The sequence below is a fragment of the Convolutriloba macropyga genome, chromosome 6, assembly GCF_964194025.1.
Source record: "Convolutriloba macropyga chromosome 6, txConMacr16.3, whole genome shotgun sequence".
NCBI classification, from domain to species: Eukaryota; Metazoa; Xenacoelomorpha; order Acoela; family Convolutidae; genus Convolutriloba; species Convolutriloba macropyga.
In genome coordinates, this window is record NC_134473.1 from 47,608,549 (window position 1) to 47,628,288 (window position 19,740).

The following is a 19,740-nucleotide window of genomic DNA, read 5'->3' on the forward strand; positions in this document are numbered from 1 at the left end:
TCGAAGTTCTTTTTGTAAACATATTTTTTTTTGCAAATTGTTAGCTGTGCAGATTCTGCACTATTCTAGAACACTCTTAGATTTCAACTAAGTTTTCTGCGCCTCACTTTTTGATTTTTGTGCGTGACATAAAATGCTCTCAATCCGAAATTTGTTAATTTATACGATAAAAGCGATTGTGAGAAACGACAATATGTAGTGGTTGAACGCAGTTGGTAAGATGGAGGACTGCTATTACGAGGGTCGATGGTTTGGACCCGTTTCAGGTACCCACCATTTTGTAGTCACGGACTTTTCTAATCAACACCATGCTACCTGTTTTTCGAGAGCAGTTCTTTCGAAGCTGAGTCGTTTTATGTTCCTGTGTGTCTGGCAGATGAAAAGTGATAATCCTTCCTATATGTTAAACGCGTGAGCTCTAAAACGGGACAAAAATTTTGCATGCTTAGGGGACCTCTCGAAGCACATGTTTAAAAAGCCGCGTTGAGCAGCCCCTGGTTAAGCGAACATATCGAGAGAGGACAATGAGCTAAAATGCTCAAAGTAGATGGATGAGAACTGAACCTGGAACAAAGATTGTTAGTCAGGTGCATTTACCACGATGCCAAGAGAGCTTGAAAGTACGCTCGCCCAGTGGGACGATTTACTGTCTTGGGTTTTACATATTTTTAATTGCTCCCGAACGAAGATAGGGGTTCTTATTGTAATCGTGTTTTTTTAGCTGTACAGATTCTGCGCTATTCTTGAACACTTTTAGCTTTCAACTAAGTTTTTCGCGCTTTATTTTTTGATTTTTGCGTGATCTCAAATGCTCTCAATGTGAAATATTTTTACTGATACCAAAAAGCGATTGTGAGAAACGGTGGTATGTATTGGTTATAGAGCAGTTGGTAAGATGGAGGACTGATATTCTGAGGTACGAGAGTTCGAACCCGTGTTAGGTACCCTCCAATTTGTAGACATGGACATTTTTACTCAACACCATGCCATATGTCGTTTGAGAGCAATTCTTGCGACGGGAGTCAGTTTATGTCCTTGTTTGTGTTCTGGGGATGGAAAAAGGTAATCCTATCTGTTAAATGCGTGAGCTCTAAAGTTGAAAATTATTTTTCATGTTTAGGGGGCATCACGAAGCGCATGTTTAAGGGGCCTCATGAAGCGCTTGTTTAAGAGCTGCATTGAGGAGCATGGTTAAGCAAACATATCGAGAGAGGTCAATGACCTAAAAGGCTAAAAGTAGATGGGTGAGAACCGAACCTGGGACAAAAAATGTCAGTCAGTTGCATTTATCACGAGGCTAAGGGGGCTTGAAAGTATGCTCGCGAGGAAGGAGGATTTACTGTCCTGGGTACTGCGTGTTTTTTAATTGGTCCCGAACTAAGTTCGAAGTTCTTTTTGTAAACATATGTTTTTTTGCAAATTGTTAGCTGTGCAGATTCTGCACTATTCTAGAACACTCTTAGATTTCAACTAAGTTTTCTGCGTCTCACTTTTTGATTTTTGTGCGTGACATAAAATGCTCTCAATCCGAAATTTGTTAATTTATACGATAAAAGCGATTGTGAGAAACGACGATATGTAGTGGTTGAACGCAGTTGGTAAGATGGAGGACTGCTATTACGAGGGTCGATGGTTTGGACCCGTTTCAGGTACCCACCATTTTGTAGTCACGGACTTTTCTAATCAACACCATGCTACCTGTTTTTCGAGAGCAGTTCTTTCGAAGCTGAGTCGTTTTATGTTCCTGTCTGTCTGGCAGATGAAAAATGATAATCCTTCCTATATGTTAAACGCGTGAGCTCTAAAACGGGACAAAAATTTTGCATGCTTAGGGGACCTCTCGAAGCCCTTGTTTAAAAGCCGCATTGAGCAGCACATGGTTAAGCGAACATATCGATAGCGGTCAATGACCTAAAAGGCTCATTGTAGCTTTATGAGAACCCAACCTGGTACAAAATGCTGTTAGTCAGGTGCAGTCAACACGAGGCTGTGAGCGCTTGAAAGTATGCTCGCACAGAGGGAAGATTTACTGACATAGGTACTACGTGTCTTTTAATTGCCCCCGAACTAAGTTTGAAGTTGTTATTGTAAACGTGTGTTCTGCTGCAAATTTTTAGCTGTACAAATTCTGCGCTATTCTAGAACACTCTTAGCTTTCATCAAAGTTTTTCACTCTTTGTTTTTTTTTATTTTTGCTTGATCTCAAATGCTCTCGATGTGAAATTTGTTTTGATACGAAAAAAGGCATTGTGAGAAACGGTGGTATGTATTGGTTATAGAGCAGTTGGTAAGATGGAGGACTGCTATTACGAGGGTCGATGGTTTGGACCCGTTTCAGTTACCCACCATTTTGTAGTCACGGACTTTTCTCATCAACACCATGCTACCTGTTTTTCGAGAGCACTTCTTTCGAAGCTGAGTCGTTTTATGTTCCTGTGTGTCTGGCAGATGAAAAATGATAATCCTTCCTATATGTTAAACGCGTGAGCTCTAAAACGGGACAAAAATTTTGCACGCTTAGGGGACCTCTCGAAGCCTTTGTTTAAAAGCCGCATTGAGCAGCACATGGTTAAGCGAACATATCGATAGCGGTCAATGACCTAAAAGGCTCATAGTAGCTTTATGAGAACCGAACCTGGTACAAAGGGCTGTTAGTCAGATGAAGTCACCACGAGGCTCTGAGGGCTTGAAATTATGCTCGCCCAGGGGGAGGACTTCATGACCTGTGAAATACGTTTTTTAATTGCTCCCGAACGAAGTTTGAAGTTTTTATTGTGAATGTGTTTTTTTGCAAAGTTTTAACTCGACAGATTCTGCGCTAATCCAAAATCTTAGCTTTCAACCGAGTTTTTCACGCTTTACTTTTTCATGTTTGCGTAATCTCAGATGCTCACAATCTGAAATATGTTTGTTTTTAGCTGTACAAATTCTGCGCTATTCTAGAACACTCTTGGCTTTCATCAAAGTTTTTCACTCCTTGTTTTTTTTATTTTTGCATGATCTCAAATGCTCTCGATGTAAAATTTGTTTTGATACGAAAAAGCCATTGTGAGAAACGGTGGTATGTATTGGTTATAGAGCAGTTGGTAAGATGGAGGACTGATATTCTGAGGTATGAGAGTTCGAACCCGTGTTAGGTACCCTGCATTTTGTAGACATGGACGTTTTTACTCAACACCAAGCCATATGTCTTTCGAGAGCAATTCTTGCGACGGGAGTCAGTTTATGTTCCTGTGTGTGTTATGGGGATGAAAAATGGTAATCCTATCTATTAAATGCGTGAGCTCTAAAGTTGGAAAAATTTTTGCATGTTTAGGGAGCCTCACGAAGCGCATGTTTTAGAGCTGCATTGAGCAGCATGGTTAAGCAATCATTTCGAGAGAGGTCAACGACCTAAAAGGCTACAGCTAGATGGGTGAGAACCGAACTTGGGACAAAAAATGTTAGTCCGTTGCATTTATCGCGCCGCTAAGGGGGTTTGAAAGTATGCTCGCGCAGAAGGAGGATTTATTGTCCTGAAAACTACGTGTTTTTAATTGCCCCAGAACTAAGTTTGAAGTTCTTATTGTTAACATGTGTTTTTCTGCAAAGAATTAGCTGTACAGATTCTGCACTATTCTAGAACACTCTTAACTTTCAACTAAGTTTTCTACGCTTCACTTTTTGATTTTTGCGTGATCCCAAAGGCTCTCAATCTGAAATATGTTTATTGATACGATAAAATGATTGTGAGAAACGAGGAGATGTAGTGGTTGAACCGCAGTTGGTAAGATGGAGGACCGCTATTACGAGGGTCGTTGGTTCGAACTCGTGTCAGGTACCCTCCTTTTTTTAGACACGGACATTTTTAATCAACAACGTGCTTACTGTTTTTCGAGAGCACTTCTTGCGACGCTGAGTCCTTTTATGTTCCTGTGTGTCTGGGAGATGAAAAAAGATAGTCCTCCTATATATTAAACGCGTGAGCTCTAAAATTTTTGCATGTTTAAGGGGCCTCTCGAAGCACATGTTTAAAAAGCCGCATTGAGCAGCACCTGGTTAAGCGAACATATCGAGAGAGGAGAATGAGCTAAAATTCTCAAAGTAGATGGATGAGAATTGAACCGGGAACAAAGATTGTTAGTCAGGTGCATTTACCACGATGCCAAGAGAGCTTGAAAGTACGCTAGCCCAGTGGTAGGATTTACTGTCTTGAGTTTTACATATTTTTAATTGCTCCCGAACGAAGATTGAGGTTCTTATTGTAATCGTGTTTTTTTAGCTGTACAGATTCTGCGCTATTCTTGAACACTTCTAGCTTTCAACTAAGTTTTTCGCGCTTTACTTTTTGATTTTTGCGTGATCCCAAATGCTCTCAATCTGAAATATGTTTATTGATACGATAAAAAACGATGTTGGTCGGTTAGTTGTTATAGCACAGTTAATAAGATGGAGGACTGATATTCTTAAGGCGTCTTTGTAGTCATGAAATTTTATAATCAACAACATTCCGTCTGTTGTTCGAGGGCAATTCTTGCGACGCGTTTGGGTTTTTGTTCCTGTGTGTGTTTAGGGGATGAAGAATATTAATCCTATATATATTTTTGCTGCGGTTTGTTACTAATTATTTGCTTAGTTGGTTAGCAAAATTTAATTTTTATAAAATTTTTAAGGCTCGAGATTTGCATTTAACTGCCAAAGAAGCGCTATAGAGCCTAACAGACTAACATGTTGAAGCGCACGTATCAATGACTTTGGTTATGTTGAACATTTTTCCATGAGGATAATAATGTTGGAATTATAAATCACTTTTCATTAAACGTTTGAATTGGGGAAAAATAGCTTCTGCAATGATTTCAATGTTCTTGAGCGGATAGCTGTAAACGGTTGTTTTCAAAGTTAGAAGTTTGGCGCTCCGGGGTGGCCTTGACCCACCAACCTTTTCGGTTAACAGCCGAACGCGCTAACCAATTGGGCCACAAGAGGCATGAATGTTGATGCAAACAGGCCAGCGTTTTTTTATCAATGTTATATCTGAATTTGTTCTTTAAAATGTCATATCGATGTAAAATTTGTTTTGATACGAAAAAGCCATTGTGAGAAACGGTGGTATGTATTGGTTATAGAGCAGTTGGTAAGATGGAGGACTGATATTCTGAGGTATGAGAGTTCGAACCCGTGTTAGGTACCCTGCATTTTGTAGACATGGACGTTTTTACTCAACACCAAGCCATATGTCTTTCGAGAGCAATTCTTGCGACGGGAGTCAGTTTATGTTCCTGTGTGTGTTATGGGGATGAAAAATGGTAATCCTATCTATTAAATGCGTGAGCTCTAAAGTTGGAAAATTTTTTGCATGTTTAGGGAGCCTCACGAAGCGCATGTTTTAGAGCTGCATTGAGCAGCATGGTTAAGCAATCATATCGAGAGAGGTCAACGACCTAAAAGGCTACAGCTAGATGGGTGAGAACCGAACTTGGGACAAAAAATGTTAGTCCGTTGCATTTATCGCGCCGCTAAGGGGGTTTGAAAGTATGCTCGCGCAGAAGGAGGATTTATTGTCCTGAATACTACGTGTTTTTAATTGCCCCAGAACTAAGTTTGAAGTTCTTATTGTTAACATGTGTTTTTCTGCAAAGAATTAGCTGTACAGATTCTGCACTATTCTAGAACACTCCTAACTTTCAACTAAGTTTTTTACGCTTCACTTTTTGATTTTTGCGTGATCCCAAAGGCTCTCAATCTGAAATATGTTTATTGATACGATAAAATGATTGTGAGAAACGAGGAGATGTAGTGGTTGAACCGCAGTTGGTAAGATGGAGGACCGCTATTACGAGGGTCGTTGGTTCGAACCCGTGTCAGGTACCCTCCTTTTTTTAGACACGGACATTTTTAATCAACAACGTGCTTACTGTTTTTCGAGAGCACTTCTTGCGACGCTGAGTCCTTTTATGTTCCTGTGTGTCTGGGAGATGAAAAAAGATAGTCCTCCTATATATTAAACTCGTGAGCTCTAAAATTTTTGCATGTTTAAGGGGCCTCTCGAAGCACATGTTTAAAAAGCCGCATTGAGCAGCACCTGGTTAAGCGAACATATCGAGAGAGGAGAATGAGCTAAAATTCTCAAAGTAGATGGATGAGAATTGAACCGGGAACAAAGATTGTTAGTCAGGTGCATTTACCACGACGCCAAGAGAGCTTGAAAGTACGCTAGCCCAGTGGTAGGATTTACTGTCTTGAGTTTTACATATTTTTAATTGCTCCCGAACGAAGATTGAGGTTCTTATTGTAATCGTGTTTTTTTAGCTGTACAGATTCTGCGCTATTCTTGAACACTTCTAGCTTTCAACTAAGTTTTTCGCGCTTTACTTTTTGATTTTTGCGTGATCCCAAATGCTCTCAATCTGAAATATGTTTATTGATACGATAAAAAACGATGTTGGTCGGTAGTTGTTATAGCACAGTTAATAAGATGGAGGACTGATATTCTTAAGGCGTCTTTGTAGTCATGAAATTTTATAATCAACAACATTCCGTCTGTTGTTCGAGGGCAATTCTTGCGACGCGTTTGGGTTTTTGTTCCTGTGTGTGTTTAGGGGATGAAGAATATTAATCCTATATATATTTTTGCTGCGGTTTGTTACTAATTATTTGCTTAGTTGGTTAGCAAAATTTAGTTTTTATAAAATTTTTAAGGCTCGAGGTTTGCATTTAACTGCCAAAGAAGCGCTATAGAGCCTAACAGACTAACATGTTGAAGCGCACGTATCAATGACTTTGGTTATGTTGAACATTTTTCCATGAGGATAATAAAGTTGGAATTATAAATCACTTTTCATTAAAGGTTTGAATTGGGGAAAAATAGCTTCTGCAATGATTTCAATGTTCTTGAGCGGATAGCTGTAAACGGTTGTTTTCAAAGTTAGAAGTTTGGCGCTCCGGGGTGGCCTTGACCCACCAACCTTTTCGGTTAACAGCCGAACGCGCTAATCAATTGGGCCACAAGAGCCATGAATGTTGATGCAAACAGGCCAGCGTTTTTTTATCAATGTTATATCTGAATTTGTTCTTTAAAATGTCATATGTTGGGATATGCCATCATTTTTTGTAACTTTTTAACGTCAGAAAGCTTTAATTTTTGCTTGGGTTTGTTAACAATTATTTGCTTAGTTGGTTAGCAAAATTTAGTTTTTATAAAACTTTTAAGGCTCAAGGTTCGCATTTAATTACCGACGACGCGCTATAGAGCCTAACAACCTAGCATGTTGAAGCGCACGTAACAATGACTTTGGTTATGTTATACATTTTTCCATGAAGATAATAAAGTTGGAATTATTAATCATTTTTCAATAACGTTTGAATCGGGAAAAAAGCTTCTGCAATGTTTTTAGTGTTCTTGAGCTGTTAGCTGTAATCGGTTGTTTTCAAAATTAGAAGTTTAACGCTCCTGGGGGGCCTTGACCCAGCAATTTTTCGGTTAGCAGCCAAACGCACTAACCGATTGCGCCACAAGAGCCATGAATGTTGAGGCGAACAGGTCAGCGTTTTTTTATCAATGTTCTATCTGAATCTGTTCTACAATAAGGCATAAGTTGGGATATGCAATCTTTTTTTGTAACTTCTGAACGTGAGAAATCTTTAATTTTTGCCTGGGTTTGTTAATAATTATTTGGTTAGTTGGTTTGCAAACTTTAGTTTTTATAAAATTTTTAAGGCTCGAGGTTTGCATTTAATTACCAACGACGCGCTATGGAGCCTTAAATGTTGAAGCGCACGTGTCCATGACTTTGGTTATGTTGAACAATTTTCCAAGAAGATGAAAAAGTTTGATTTACTAATCCTCTTTTATCAAACGTTTGAATTGGGGAAAAATAGGTTCTGGAATGGTTTTTAGTGTTATTGAGCGGTTAGCTGTGAACGAATATTTTCAAAAAGAAATGTTTAACGCTCCTGGGTGGGCTTGCACCACCAACCTTTCGGTTAACAGCCGAACGCGCTGACCAATTGCGCCACAAGAGCCATAAAAGTTGAGGCGAACAGGTCAGCGTTTTTTATCAATGTTCTATCTGAATCTGTTCTACAATAAGGCATAAGTTGGGATATGCAATCTTTTTTTGTAACTTCTGAACGTGAGAAATCTTTAATTTTTGCTTGGGTTTGTTAATAATTATTTGCTTAGTTGGTTTGCAAACTTTAGTTTTTATAAAATTTTTAAGGCTCGAGGTTTGCATTTAATTACCAACGACGCGCTATGGAGCCTTAAATGTTGAAGCGCACGTGTCCATTACTTTGGTTATGTTGAACAACTTTCCAAGAAGATGAAAAGGTTTGATTTACTAATCCTCTTTTATCAAACGTTTGAATTTGGGAAAAATAGGTTCTGGAATGGTTTTTAGTGTTATTGAGCGGTTAGCTGTGAACGAATGTTTTCAAAAAGAAATGTTTAACGCTCCTGGGTGGGCTTGAACCACCAACCTTTCGGTTAACAGCCGAACGCGCTAACCAATTGCGCCACAAGAGCCATGAATGTTCAGGCGAACAGGTCAGCATTTTTTAATCAATGTTCTGTCTGAATTTGTTCTATAAAATGTCATATGTTGGGATATGCCATCATTTTTTGTAACTTTTTAACGTGAGAAAGCTTTAATTTTTGCTGCGGTTTGTTAATAATTATTTGCTTAGTTGGTTAGCAAAGTTTAGTTTTTTTATAAAACTTTTAAGGCTCAAGGTTTGCATTTAATTACCGACGACGCGCTATCGAGCCTAACATTTTGAAGCGCACGGGTTGATGACTTTAGTTATGTTGAACTTTTTTCCATGAAGAAAATAAAGTTGGAATTATTAATCTTTTTTCCTTAGACGTTCGAATTGGGGAAAAATAGCTTCTGCAATGATTTCAATGTTCTTGAGCGGATGGCTGTAAACGGTTGTTTTGAAAGTTAGAAGTTTGGCGCTCCGGGGTGGCCTTGAACCACCAAGTTTTTCGTTTAACAGCCGAACCGCTAACCAATTGGGCCACAAGAGCCATGAATGTTGATGCAAACAGGCCAGCGTTTTTTATCAATGTTCTATCTAAATTTGTTCTTTAAAATGTCATATGTTGGGATATGCCATCATTGTTTGTAACTTTTTAACATGAGAAAGCTTTAATTTTTGCTTGGGTTTGTTAACAATTATTTGCTTAGTTGGTTAGCAAAATTTAGTTTTTATAAAATTTTTTAGGCTCAAGGTTCGCATTTAATTACCGACGACGCGCTATAGAGCCTAACAGCCTAGCATGTTGAAGCGCACGTAACAATGACTTTGGTTATGTTATACATTTTTCCATGAAGATAATAAAGTTGGAATTTTTAATCATTTTTCATTAACGTTTGAATTGGGAAAAAAAGCTTTGCAATGTTTTTAGTGTTCTTGAGCTGTTAGCTGTAATCGGTTGTTTCCAAAATTAGAAGTTTAACACTCCTGGGTGGCCTTGACCCAGCAATTTTTCGGTTAGCAGCCGAACGCACTAACCAATTGCGCCACAAGAGGCATGAATGTTGAGGCGAACAGGTCAGCGTTTTTTATCAATGTTCTATCTGAATCTGTTCTACAATAAGGCATAAGTTGGGATATGCAATCTTTTTTGGTAACTTCTGAACGTGAGAAATCTTTAATTTTTGCTTGGGTTTGTTAATAATTATTTGCTTAGTTGGTTTGCAAACTTTAGTTTTTATAAAATTTTTAAGGCTCGAGGTTTGCATTTAATTACAAACGACGCGCTATGGAGCCTTAAATGTTGAAGCGCACGTGTCCATTACTTTGGTTATGTTGAACAACTTTCCAAGAAGATGAAAAGGTTTGATTTACTAATCCTCTTTTATCAAACGTTTGAATTGGGGAAAAATAGGTTCTGGAATGGTTTTTAGTGTTATTGAGCGGTTAGCTGTGAACGAATGTTTTCAAAAAGAAATGTTTAACGCTCCTGGGTGGGCTTGAACCACCAACCTTTCGGTTAACAGCCGAACGCGCTAACCAATTGCGCCACAAGAGCCATGAATGTTCAGGCGAACAGGTCAGCATTTTTTAATCAATGTTCTGTCTGAATTTGTTCTATAAAATGTCATATGTTGGGATATGCCATCATTTTTTGTAACTTTTTAACGTGAGAAAGCTTTAATTTTTGCTGCGGTTTGTTAATAATTATTTGCTTAGTTGGTTAGCAAAGTTTAGTTTTTTTATAAAACTTTTAAGGCTCAAGGTTTGCATTTAATTACCGACGACGCGCTATCGAGCCTAACATTTTGAAGCGCACGGGTTGATGACTTTAGTTATGTTGAACTTTTTTCCATGAAGAAAATAAAGTTGGAATTATTAATCTTTTTTCCTTAGACGTTCGAATTGGGGAAAAATAGCTTCTGCAATGATTTCAATGTTCTTGAGCGGATGGCTGTAAACGGTTGTTTTGAAAGTTAGAAGTTTGGCGCTCCGGGGTGGCCTTGAACCACCAAGTTTTTCGTTTAACAGCCGAACCGCTAACCAATTGGGCCACAAGAGCCATGAATGTTGATGCAAACAGGCCAGCGTTTTTTATCAATGTTCTATCTAAATTTGTTCTTTAAAATGTCATATGTTGGGATATGCCATCATTGTTTGTAACTTTTTAACATGAGAAAGCTTTAATTTTTGCTTGGGTTTGTTAACAATTATTTGCTTAGTTGGTTAGCAAAATTTAGTTTTTATAAAATTTTTTAGGCTCAAGGTTCGCATTTAATTACCGACGACGCGCTATAGAGCCTAACAGCCTAGCATGTTGAAGCGCACGTAACAATGACTTTGGTTATGTTATACATTTTTCCATGAAGATAATAAAGTTGGAATTTTTAATCATTTTTCATTAACGTTTGAATTGGGAAAAAAAGCTTTGCAATGTTTTTAGTGTTCTTGAGCTGTTAGCTGTAATCGGTTGTTTCCAAAATTAGAAGTTTAACACTCCTGGGTGGCCTTGACCCAGCAATTTTTCGGTTAGCAGCCGAACGCACTAACCAATTGCGCCACAAGAGGCATGAATGTTGAGGCGAACAGGTCAGCGTTTTTTATCAATGTTCTATCTGAATCTGTTCTACAATAAGGCATAAGTTGGGATATGCAATCTTTTTTGGTAACTTCTGAACGTGAGAAATCTTTAATTTTTGCTTGGGTTTGTTAATAATTATTTGCTTAGTTGGTTTGCAAACTTTAGTTTTTATAAAATTTTTAAGGCTCGAGGTTTGCATTTAATTACCAACGACGCGCTATGGAGCCTTAAAATGTTGAAAGGCACGTGTCCATGACTTTGGTTATGTTGAACAAGTTTCCAAGAAGATGAAAAAATTTGATTTACTAATCCTCTTTTATCAAACGTTTGAATTGGGGAAAAATAGGTTCTGGAATGGTTTTTGGTGTTATTGAGCGGTTAGCTGTGAACGAATGTTTTCAAAAATCAATGTTTAACGCTCCTGGGTGGGCTTGAACCACCAACCTTTTGGTTAACAGCCGAACGCGCTAACCAATTGCGCCACGAGAGCCTTGAATGTTGAGGCGAACAGGTCAGCGTTTTTTATCAATGTTCTATCTGAATCTGTTCTACAATAAGGCATAAGTTGGGATATGCAATCTTTTTTTGTAACTTCTGAACGTGAGAAATCTTTAATTTTTGCTTGGGTTTGTTCATAATTATTTGTTTAGTTGGTTTGCAAACTTTAGTTTCTATAAAATTTTTAAGGCTCGAGGTTGGCATTTAATTACCAACGACGCGCTATGGAGACTTAAATGTTGAAGCGCACTTGTCCATGACTTTGGTTATGTTGAACAATTTTCCAAAAAGATGAAAAAGTTGGATTCATTAATCTTCTTTTATCAAACGTTTGAATTGGGGAAAAATAGGTTCTGGAATGGTTTTTAGTGTTACTGAGCGCTTAGCGGTGAACGAATGTTTTCAAAAAGAAATGTTTAACGCTCCTGGGTGTGCTTGAACCACCAACTTTTTGGTTAACAGCCGAACGCGCTAACCAATTGCGCCACACGAGCCATGAATTTTGAGGCGAACAGGTCAGCGTTTTTTATCAATGTTCTATCTGAATCTTTCCTACAATAAGGCATAAATTGGGATATGCAATCTTATTTTGTAACTTCTGAACGTGAGAAATCTTTAATTTTTGCTTGGGTTTGTTAATAATTATTTGTTTAGTTGGTGTGCAAACTTTAGTTTTTATAAAGTTTTTAAGGCTCGAGGTTGGCATTTAATTACCAACGACCCGCTATGGAGCCTTAAATGTTGAAGCGCACGTGTCCATGACTTTGGTTATGTTGAACAATTTTCCAAAAAGATGAAAAAGTTGGATTCATTAATCCTCTTTTATCAAACGTTTGAATTGGGGAAAAATAGGTTCTGGAATGGTTTTTAGTGTTATTGAGCGGTTAGCTGTGAACGAATATTTTCAAAAAGAAATGTTTAACGCTCCTGGGTGTGCTTGAACCACCAACCTTTTGGTTAACAGCCGAACGCGCTAACCAATTGCGCCACACGAGCCATGAATTTTGAGGCGAACAGGTCAGCGTTTTTTATCAATGTTCTATCTGAATCTTTCCTACAATAAGGCATAAATTGGGATATGCAATCTTTTTTTGTAACTTCTGAACGTGAGAAATCTTTAATTTTTGCTTGGGTTTGTTAATAATTATTTGTTTAGTTGGTTTGCAAACTTTAGTTTTTATAAAATTTTTAAGGCTCGAGGTTGGCATTTAATTACCAACGACCCGCTATGGAGCCTTAAATGTTGAAGCGCACTTGTCCATGACTTTGGTTATGTTGAACAATTTTCCAAAAAGATGAAAAAGTTGGATTCATTAATCTTCTTTTATCAAACGTTTGAATTGGGGAAAATTAGGTTCTGGAATGGTTTTTAGTGTTACTGAGCGCTTAGCGGTGAACGAATGTTTTCAAAAAGAAATGTTTAACGCTCCTGGGTGTGCTTGAACCACCAACTTTTTGGTTAACAGCCGAACGCGCTAACCAATTGCGCCACACGAGCCATGAATTTTGAGGCGAACAGGTCAGCGTTTTTTATCAATGTTCTATCTGAATCTTTCCTACAATAAGGCATAAATTGGGATATGCAATCTTTTTTTGTAACTTCTGAACGTGAGAAATCTTTAATTTTTGCTTGGGTTTGTTAATAATTATTTGTTTAGTTGGTTTGCAAACTTTAGTTTTTATAAAGTTTTTAAGGCTCGAGGTTGGCATTTAATTACCAAAAACCCGCTATGGAGCCTTAAATGTTGAAGCGCACGTGTCCATGACTTTGGTTATGTTGAACAATTTTCCAAAAAGATGAAAAAGTTGGATTCATTAATCCTCTTTTATCAAACGTTTGAATTGGGGAAAAATAGGTTCTGGAATGGTTTTTAGTGTTATTGAGCGGTTAGCTGTGAACGAATATTTTCAAAAAGAAATGTTTAACGCTCCTGGGTATGCTTGAACCACCAACCTTTTGGTTAACAGCCGAACGCGCTAACCAATTGCGCCACACGTGCCATGAATTTTGAGGCGAACAGGTCAGCGTTTTTTATCAATGTTCTATCTGAATCTTTCCTACAATAAGGCATAAATTGGGATATGCAATCTTTTTTTGTAACTTCTGAACGTGAGAAATCTTTAATTTTTGCTTGGGTTTGTTAATAATTATTTGTTTAGTTGGTTTGCAAACTTTAGTTTTTATAAAGTTTTTAAGGCTCGAGGTTGGCATTTAATTACCAAAAACCCGCTATGGAGCCTTAAATGTTGAAGCGCACGTGTCCATGACTTTGGTTATGTTGAACAATTTTCCAAAAAGATGAAAAAGTTGGATTCATTAATCCTCTTTTATCAAACGTTTGAATTGGGGAAAAATAGGTTCTGGAATGGTTTTTAGTGTTATTGAGCGGTTAGCTGTGAACGAATATTTTCAAAAAGAAATGTTTAACGCTCCTGGGTATGCTTGAACCACCAACCTTTTGGTTAACAGCCGAACGCGCTAACCAATTGCGCCACACGTGCCATGAATTTTGAGGCGAACAGGTCAGCGTTTTTTATCAATGTTCTATCTGAATCTTTCCTACAATAAGGCATAAATTGGGATATGCAATCTTTTTTTGTAACTTCTGAACGTGAGAAATCTTTAATTTTTGCTTGGGTTTGTTAATAATTATTTGTTTAGTTGGTTTGCAAACTTTAGTTTTTATAAAACTTTTAAGGCTCGAGGTTGGCATTTAATTACCAACGACCCGCTATGGAGCCTTAAATGTTGAAGCGCACGTGTCCATGACTTTGGTTATGTTGAACAACTTTCCAAGAAGATGAAAAAGTTGGATTTACTAATTCTCTTTTATCAAACGTTTGAATTGGAGAAAAATAGGTTCTGGAATGGTTTTTAGTGTTACTGAGCGGTTAGCGGTGAACGAATGTTTTCAAAAAGAAATGTTTAACGCTCCTGGGTGTGCTTGAACCACCAACCTTTCTGTTAACAGCCGAGCGCGCTAACCAATTGCGCCACAAGAGCCATGAATGTTCAGGCGAACAGGTTAGCGTTTTTTAATCAATGTTCTGTCTGAATTTGTTCTATAAAATGTCATATGTTGGGATATGCCATCATTTTTTGTAACTTTTTAACGTGAGAAAGCTTTAATTTTTGCTGCGGTTTGTTACTAATTATTTGCTTAGTTGGTTTGCAAACTTTAGTTTCTATAAAAATTTTTAAGGCTCGAGGTTTGCATTTAATTACCAACGACGCGCTATAGAGCCTAACAGCCTAGCAAGTTGAAGCGCACGTAACAATGACTTTGGTTATGTTATACATTTTTCCATGAAGATAATAAAGTTGGAATTATTAATCATTTTTCAATAACGTTTGAATCGGGAAAAAAGCTTCTGCAATGTTTTTAGTGTTCTTGAGCTGTTAGCTGTAATCAGTTGTTTTCAAAATTAGAAGTTTAACGCTCCTGGGTGGCCTTGACCCAGCAATTTTTTGGTTAGCAGCCGAACGCACTAACCAATTGCCCCACAAGAGCCATGAATGTTGAGGCGAACAGGTCAGCGTTTTTTATCAATGTTCTATCTGAACCTTTTCTACAATAAGGCATAAATTGGGATATGCAATCTTTTTTTGTAACTTTTGAACGTGAGAAAGCTGTAGTTTTTGCTGCGGTTTGTTAATAGTTATTTGCTTAGTTGGTTAGCAAAGTTTAGTTGTAATAGAATTTTTAAGGCTCGAGGTTTGCAATTAACTGCTAACGACGCGCTATGGAGCCTAAAAGCCTAACATGTTGAAGTGCACATGTCAATGACTTTGGTTATGTTGAACATTTTGCCAAGATGAAAAGGTTGGATTTATTAATCATCTTTTTATCAAACGTTTGAATTGGGGAAAAATAGGTTCTGGAATGGTTTTTAGTGTTATTGCGCGGTTAGCTGTGAACGAATGTTTTCAAAAAGAAATGTTTAACGCTCCTGGGTGGGCTTGAACCACCAACCTTTCGGTTAACAGCCGAACGCGCTAACCAATTGCTCCACAAGAGCCATGAATGTTGAGGCAAACAAGCCAGCGTTTTTTATCAATGTTCTATCTAAATTTGTTCTTTAAAATGTCATATGTTGGGATATGCCATCATTTTTTGTAACTTTTTAACGTGAGAAAGCTTTAATTTTTGCTTGGGTTTGTTAACAATTTTTGCTTAGTTGGTTAGCAAAATTTAGTTTCTATAAAAATTTTTAAGGCTCGAGGTTTGCATTTAATTACCGACGACGCGCTATAGAGCCTAACAGCCTAGCATGTTGAAGCGCACGTAACAATGACTTTGGTAATGTTATACATTTTTCCATGAAGATAATAAAGTTGGAATTATTAATCATTTATCATAACGTTTGAATTGCGAAAAAAAGCTTCTGCAATGTTTTTAGTGTTCTTGAGCTGTTAGCTGTAATCGGTTGTTTTCAAAATTAGAAGTTTAACGCTCCTGGGTGGCCTTGACCCAGCAATTTTTCGGTTAGCAGCTGAACGCACTAACCAATTGCGCCACACGAGCCATGAATTTTGAGGCGAACAGGTCAGCGTTTTTTATCAATGTTCTATCTGAATCTTTCCTACAATAAGGCATAAATTGGGATATGCAATCTTTTTTTGTAACTTCTGAACGTGAGAAATCTTTAATTTTTGCTTGGGTTTGTTAATAGTTACTTGCTTAGTTGGTTTGCAAACTTTAGTTTTTATAAAATTTTTAAGGCTCGAGGTTGGCATTTAATTACCAGCGACGCGCTATGGAGCCTTAAATGTTGAAGCGCACGTGTCCATGACTTTGGTTATGTTGAACAATTTTCCAAAAAGATGAAAAAGTTGGATTCATTAATCCTCTTTTATCAAACGTTTGAATTGGGGAAAAATAGGTTCTGGAATGGTTTTTAGTGTTATTGAGCGGTTAGCTGTGAACGAATGTTTTCAAAAAGAAATGTTTAACGCTCCTGGGTGGGCTTGAACCACCAACCTTTCGGTTAACAGCCGAACGCGCTAACCAATTGCGCCACAAGAGCCATGAATGGTCAGGCGAACAGGTCAGCGTTTTTTAATCAATGTTGTGTCTGAATTTGTTCTATAAAAAGTCATAAGTTGGGATATGCACTCTTTTTCTGTAACTTTTGAACGTGAGAAAGCTGTAGTTTTTGCTGCGGTTTGTTAATAGTTATTTGCTTAGTTGGTTAGAAAAGTTTAGTTGTAATAAAATTTTTAAGGCTCGAGGTTTGCAATTAACTGCCAACGACGCGCTATGGAGCCTAACAGCCTAACATGTTGAAGTGCACATGTCAATGACTGAACATTTGGTTATGTTGAACATTTTCCATGAAGATAATAAAGTTGGATTTTTAATCCTCTTTTATCAAAAGTTTGAATAGGGGAAAATAGGTTTTGCAGTGGTTTTTTAGAGTTATTAGTCGGTTAGCTGTATACGGTTGTTTTCAGAATGCAATATTTAATGCTCCTGGGTAGCCTTGACCCACTCAATTTTCGGTTGACAGCTGAACGCGCTAACCAGTTGCGCCACAAGAGCCATGAATGTTGATGCGAACAGGTCAGCGTTTTTTATCAATGTTCTATCTGAACCTTTTCTACAATAAGGCATAAATTGGGATATGCAATCTTTTTTTGTAACTTCTGAACGTGAGAAATCTTTAATTTTTGCTTGGGTTTGTTGATATTTATGTGCTTAGTTGGTTAGTAAAATTTAATTTTTTAAAAAATTTTAAGGCTCGAGGTTTGCATTTAACGACCACCGACGCGCTATAGAATCTAACACGTTGAAGCGCACGTGTCATTGACGGATTTATTAATTTATAAGCGTTTTTTTATCAATGTTCTATCTGAATTTTTTCTTTAAAAAGTCATAAGTTGAGATATGCCATGTTTTTTTTGTAACTTTTGAACGTGAGAAGGCTTTAATTTTTGCTTGGGTTTGTTAAAAAGTATTTGCTTAGTTGGTTATTAAAATTTATTTTTTCTAAAATTTTTAAGGTTCGAGGTTTGCATTTAACGACCACCGACGCGCTCTAGAATCTAACACGTTGAAGCGAAGATGTCAATGACTTTGGTTATGTTGAACATTTTTCCAAGATGAAAAAGTTGGATTTAGTAATTTTCTTTTTATCAAACGTTTGAATTGGGGAAAAATAGGTTCTGGAATGGTGTTATAGTGTTTTTGAGCGGTTAGCTGTGAACGATTGTTTTCAAAAAGAAATGTTTAACGCTCCTGGGTGGGCTTGACCCACCAAATTTTCGGTTGACAGCCGAACGCGCTAACCAATTGCGCCACAAGAGTCATGAATGTTGATGCGGGTAGGTCAGTGTTTTTTAATCAATGTTCTATCTGAATTTGTTCTAAAAAAAGTCATAGGTTGGGATAGGCCATCATTTTTTTTGCAACTTTTGAACGTGAGAAACCTTTAGATTTTGCTGAGGTTTGTTAATAATTTTTTGCTTAGTTGGTTAGCAAAGTTTTTATTTATATAAAATTTTTAAGGCTCGAGGTTTGCAATTAACTACCAACGACGCGCTATGGAGCCTAACAGCCTAACATGTTGAAGCGCACATGTCAATGACTTTGGTTTTGTTGAAAATTTTTCCATGAAGATATTAAATTTGGAATTATTTATCCTCTTTTATCAAACATCTGAATTGGGGAAAAAGGTTCTGGAATGGTTTCTTAGTGTTATTGAGCGGTTAGCTGTGAACGATTGTTTTTAAAAAGAAATGTTTAACGCTCCTGGGTGGGCTTGAACCACCACCATTTCGGTTAACAGCCGAACGCGCTAACCAATTGCGCCACACGAGCCATGAATTTTGAGGCGAACAGGTCAGCGTTTTTTATCAATGTTCTATCTGAATCTTTCCTACAATAAGGCATAAATTGGGATATGCAATCTTTTTTTGTAACTTCTGAACGTGAGAAATCTTTAATTTTTGCTTGGGTTTGTTAATAATTATTTGCTTAGTTGGTTTGCAAACTTTAATTTTTATAAAATTTTTAACGTTCGAGGTTTGCATTTAACGACCACCGACGCGCTCTAGAGTCTAACACGTTGAAGCGAAGATGTCAATGACTTTGGTTATGTTGAACATTTTTCCAAGATGAAAAAGTTGGATTTTTTAATCCTCTTTTTTATCAAACGTTTGAATTGGGGAAAAATAGGTTCTGGAATGGTTTTTAGTGTTATTGAGCGGTTAGCTGTGAACGAATGTTTTCAAAAAGAAATTTTTAACGCTCCTGGGTGGGCTTGAACCACCAACCTTTCGGTTAACAGCTGAACGCTCTAACCAATTGCGCCACAAGAGTCATGAATGTTGATGCGGGTAGGTCAGCGTTGTTTTAATCAATGTTCTATCTGAATTTGTTCTATAAAAAGTCATAAGTTGGGATATGCACTCTTTTTTTGGAACTCTTGAACGTGAGAAAGCTTTAATTTTTGCTGGTTTTGTTAATAATTATTTGCTCAGTTGGTTAGAAAATTTTAGTTTTTAAAAAGTTTTTAAGGCTTGAGGTTTGCCTTTAGCTACCAACGACGTGCTCTGGTGTCATCACGTTGAAGCGAACGTGTCAATGACTTTGTTTATGTTAAACATTTTTTCATGAAGATAATAAGGTTGAACTAATTAATCCTTTTTTATTAAACTTTTCGAATTGGGGAAAAATAGGTTCTGCAATTGTTTCTTAGTGTTATTGAGCGGTTAGCTGTGAACGATTGTTTTCAAAAAGAAATGTTTAACGCTCCTGGGTGGGCTTGAACCACCAACCTTTCTTTTTACAGCCGAACGCGCTAACCAATTGCGCCACAAGAGTCATGAATGTTGATGCGGGTAGGTCAGTGTTTTTATTAATCAATGTTCTATCTGAATTTGTTCTAAAAAAAGTCATAAGTTGGGATAGGCCATCATTTTTTTGGAACTTTTGAACGTGAGAAACCTTTAAATTTTGCTGAGGTTTGTTAATAATTTTTTGCTTAGTTGGTTAGCAAAGTTTTATTTTCCTAAAATTTTTAAGGTTCGAGGTTTGCATTTAACGACCACCGACGCGCTCTAGAATCTAACACGTTGAAGCGAAGATGTCAATGACTTTGGTTATGTTGAACATTTTTCCAAGATGAAAAAGTTGGATTTATTAATTCTCTTTTTATCAAACGTTTGAATTGGGGAAAAATAGGTTCTGCAATGTTTTTTA

The 19,740-nt window shown here is 37.3% G+C and overlaps 1 protein-coding gene and 9 non-coding genes across 11 annotated transcripts in view; 1 reads left to right on the forward strand and 9 right to left on the reverse strand.

Annotated features, from left to right (window-relative positions):
• Positions 1-19,740, forward strand: part of LOC142341717 (uncharacterized) — a 188,137-nt gene that overhangs the window by 109,623 nt on the left and 58,774 nt on the right. The gene's annotated exons all lie outside the window — the stretch shown is intronic.
• Trnan-guu (transfer RNA asparagine (anticodon GUU)) lies at positions 7,928-8,001 on the reverse strand. Its single transcript has one exon. It is a non-coding gene; the product is annotated as a tRNA-Asn (tRNA).
• Positions 8,430-8,503, reverse strand: Trnan-guu (transfer RNA asparagine (anticodon GUU)). The gene has a single exon. It is a non-coding gene; the product is annotated as a tRNA-Asn (tRNA).
• Trnan-guu (transfer RNA asparagine (anticodon GUU)) lies at positions 9,942-10,015 on the reverse strand. The gene has a single exon. It is a non-coding gene; the product is annotated as a tRNA-Asn (tRNA).
• Positions 11,455-11,528, reverse strand: Trnan-guu (transfer RNA asparagine (anticodon GUU)). The gene has a single exon. It is a non-coding gene; the product is annotated as a tRNA-Asn (tRNA).
• Trnan-guu (transfer RNA asparagine (anticodon GUU)) lies at positions 12,459-12,532 on the reverse strand. The gene has a single exon. It is a non-coding gene; the product is annotated as a tRNA-Asn (tRNA).
• On the reverse strand, positions 15,483-15,556 carry Trnan-guu (transfer RNA asparagine (anticodon GUU)). Its single transcript has one exon. It is a non-coding gene; the product is annotated as a tRNA-Asn (tRNA).
• On the reverse strand, positions 16,491-16,564 carry Trnan-guu (transfer RNA asparagine (anticodon GUU)). The gene has a single exon. It is a non-coding gene; the product is annotated as a tRNA-Asn (tRNA).
• Trnan-guu (transfer RNA asparagine (anticodon GUU)) lies at positions 18,284-18,357 on the reverse strand. Its single transcript has one exon. It is a non-coding gene; the product is annotated as a tRNA-Asn (tRNA).
• Positions 18,785-18,858, reverse strand: Trnan-guu (transfer RNA asparagine (anticodon GUU)). Its single transcript has one exon. It is a non-coding gene; the product is annotated as a tRNA-Asn (tRNA).